This window comes from Lutra lutra, chromosome 4, assembly GCF_902655055.1.
Source record: "Lutra lutra chromosome 4, mLutLut1.2, whole genome shotgun sequence".
In the NCBI taxonomy this organism is placed as follows: Eukaryota; Metazoa; Chordata; class Mammalia; order Carnivora; family Mustelidae; genus Lutra; species Lutra lutra.
Genome location: NC_062281.1, coordinates 20,783,111 through 20,787,266, shown reverse-complemented (window position 1 = coordinate 20,787,266; position 4,156 = coordinate 20,783,111).

Sequence of the window (4,156 nt, the reverse complement as noted above, 5' to 3'; positions counted from 1 at the left end):
ATTTTCCTCCCTCACTCTAGAAACTTGTGCCAAGGTGAGAAAATAATATGGTTCACATTACTTTTTTTCTTATTCCTAAGGGATCATTACCTTGCATTGTCTGATGTGCAATGTCTAAAAACCAGGGTTTCACATATTTTGTCTGGAATTTGTTTTAGCTGGAAAGATGAATCCAGTCTTAGTTATTCTATTTTGGGCAGAAGTCACATGTTGTTGTTTTTTGATGATAAGAGAAATTGGTATATATTCATAGAGGGGAAAAGATTGAGTGCAAGGTTGAAATTGAAATTGAAGAGAGAGAAGGAAAGATTAATGAATGAATTTCCTAAAGGAAGTACAAAGGAGAAATAATGAAAAGCTAGGATGGGACTTACCTTTGGACATGGGAAAAAAAACAATTTGAGACAGGAAGAAAGGAGGTGAGTAATAGTGACAAAACAGAAATTTAGATGCAGACTACATTTGGTTGGTTAATATTAATATTAGCTCCTAGCATGTAATGTAAATAAATCCCAACTACTTTAGGCAATGTGGGCCAGGAGATGGAGGAGGAGAGTAAAGTATGATTCCTAGCACAGGTCTCCCTGAAATCACCCTCCTTACAAATCTTCATTCCTGAGCTTTCCATATTCCTGATAAAAGTGAGGGTTTTATAGGTCACTAATGAGTTCTTAATCAACTTACTTTAAAACTGCTGGTGGTCTGATTCACAGCTCACATTGGTATCTGATATCTATCATCTCTTGATGCCTCCACTGATTTTTTTCAACCTAATATCCTGTTACACAATACTACCTAAGAGATACGAGACACATGAAAGTCCAATTTCAATTTAGGGAAATAAGTATTCTGTCCTGTAAGTGTTCTGCACATCAGGTTGTGGAAACACAATGGATGGTTGGGGCCCTACGTAATCTTCAATGGCCAGATAAATGCTGCCATAAAGAATTGCCCTTTTGACCCAAAGGAATTATCCACAAAATAGATATGGGGACAGGAGTGGTGAGAAGAAAAGATGTTCCATTGGGGGGAGGAGTATGTGTACAGGCAGGAGAATTATTGGAAATGCAGATGGATTAATAGGACAGGTGAAGTCAGGGAGCTCATCAGTAGCTATATCCCACAAATACCCTGAATGCATTCTGGGTGTTTGGAACTGATCCTGAGAACAGCAGGGAATCCTGGAGGAGTTTTAAGTAGAGGAGTGACTGTAATCCATTCTGTGCTTAGAAGTCATTCCAATAGCAGTGTAGAGAACACAAGGAAAGGAACAAGACTGTTAGAATATTCATTGTGGCAGGGAATAGTATCCTGAGATAGGAGGAGGACAGCGGGGATAGAGAGAAGTGATACATGCTAGAGAATAAGGTGGTAGAACTAAGAGGCCTCATAACTGATTAAATATGTGGCATGAGAGGAGCTACCCAGGGAAACACCCAGATGTTTGTCTTGGATAACTGGATTGACAGCCTTGTTTTCAATGAAACAAGTATTACTGGTTAGATGTCCCAAAACTGCCTGTAAAGTAAGAGAAAGTAGGGACAGCTGGAATGGTTTAGATTTGGTTTTGTATTCATTGGACATACTGACTACTGTGCCAGGCTTAAATATGAGGAAAGGGAAAGAAGCTATGTGGTAATAAGCAAAACAAGTAGTGGGGAGGGGTGGCAATAGAAAGTGACAACCTCAGGAATCCCTAAGGCCCAGTCCAGGTTATAGAACATGAATTAGTAGTGGGAAAGAGTCTTGGTGATGACATTCTTTCAGCACCTCTGGGGCTGTGAAAGTAGACTCAGAGAAAAGAGGTAGAGATGGTGGGTTGAACCCCAGCTGCAGATATGGGGGCAGTGTGGATAAATCTATAATAAGGTACAAGACGGGAGACAATATCTGGGACTAATATAAGCATCCCTAAAATGCCTTCCCATGAGCACAGAATGGGACCAATGAGAGAATAAAGAGAGGGTGAAAGGCTGGAGGCCAATGGGCTGATAATGAAGGAGAGTTTGGTGCATAGGAAATAGCCATCAGAGAGAATGTCAGCGTTCACAGGAATGGCCGTAGTGAAATTCCAACAAGGTGGGTCCAGATGTGATTTCACCTCATTGAAGCTAGCAAGTTGTTTGGAGGCAAGATTGTTCAAAGTATTGTGGGTATGAATGATGACATTCCAAACAAGGGTGTCCATAGAAAGTCTATGAAGAAGGTAAAAATCACTCTGGAAGTCAGTAATGGCAACAGGATGGGGGAAGAGCAGAAAAGTGAACCTGTTAAGAGCCTGTAGTCATTTGTGTAGAGGAAGGGACACATTGGTGGGGTGGGGGTGGGGATGAGTGCTTTCCTTCCTTGGAGTCTAGAGGTGTTGCTTTCATTAGAAGGAAATTCAAATCATCAAGAGAAAACAGGTTTGGGTAGTGATCATGAGGACGGAAACCATTCTAGGAAGGAATTCAAGCAAATAATATGTTACAATAATAGAAGAGGACTCAAGGACAATTCTTTTCATTCCATTGGTCATTGTGGCAGCAGGCAGAAGAGGGAAAGCAGGGATCCTCGGGATGCATGGTATATAGCAAGGAAGGTGCTGGAAGGGACACAGTGGAAAATTTTCCCCTTCGTGGCAATTTTTTAAACATGTGCGATTGAGGCTTTTTCAGTCATTCATATTTCTGGAAACTCCAAAGTCATTTTAAGTTTATTCACTAAAATTTGGGGGTCCATCATAGTTGCTGAGCATCTCAATGATAAAATTCTTTGAAGAGACCTTTCCTTTGAATGTTCTTAAAGTGCTTATAAAGAAAATTAGGCAGAAAATACAGTATGATACAATACAATACAATACAATACAATACAATACAATACAATACAATACAATACATTACACAGGAAGATTATTCCTTCCCTCTCAGGGTCTGAACACAGAGAGAGATCACTGATGAAACAAATCAGTGCAGAAAACTTTAAATTTCCTATTAACTAGTGCAGGTTAAATATCAGAAAGTGATGACTAATAGGAGGAATATACAAAAGGTTTCACCCACACCCTGTTTTGTGGTTTTCGCTCTAACCCTGCCGCCACACCTACGAGTTTCACTTATTAAAATAATAAAGAGGTAGAATGACTAAAATCTGCTGACCGGTACATGGAGCTTTACACAGTCCCTTAAAGGCTAGTACTGACAGACAAGATCAGTATTCCATTTGGAGAACGCCTGATAATGTTAGCTAATATTTTTTTCCAGTATGATCTACCTGTGTATGCTGGTATGTGTACTTTTGTTTATATTCGGCAGATCTTTGAGAAGATCAATCTCACATCCTTTATTTCCCTTACAAAATGTTGATATAAAAAATTAAAGATAAAATGGGGATAAATTGGGGCAGGGAATCTAAACTATACATAGCATCCCTTAAAAAGTCCATTTAAGTGTTTAAGATACAACAACAATTTATAAGTTGCAGACAGATAAAAATCAATAATTTAAGTTTTATGTGGAAAATATAGCCTATGCAACCATGTGTACACAGTGCAAGATATGTGTATGCGTAAAATTTCAAAAAATATCAGTCATCATATCAGCTGCCATTAAGGGGGCGCTGACCATGCGCTAAACTCTTTCCATGTTAATGTAATCTGGGCAATCACAGGGGGTAAATACCCGTACCCCCATTTCACAGATGAGCACACCACCCGCGCACAAAGAAGCCAGTTACCTGTCCAGCGTCCACCGCCACTGAGGCTGAGCCATCTGACTCTGTCCTAGTGGTATTTTTAAAAAAATCCTACTAGAGTAGGATTAGCCACATTAGGTGTGACTGGTGACCTTGATTTTACCTTCTGGGTCACAACTTCAAGACCTGTCTAGTAGTTAAGTTGAGAAAAGTGGGGTAGGGTAGTTGTGAGACTGGGGGGCGGGGGGAAGGGCAGGTGGAAACTAAGAAGAGGGATATAAGAAACCGATAAAGAGCGGGGCGCTGGCGCGCGAGGGCCGCGCGGAGCGGAGCAGAAAGGACCGCGCCAGGTGGCCGCTGCACCTGTGCACGTGACGGGCACGGGCTGGGTGGCTGTGGCGGGCTCACCTGGGCCCACGTGACAGGGCGGGGCCCCGCGCGGCTCGGGGCCGCGCGGCCACGCCCCCTCCCGCGCCGCGCGCCC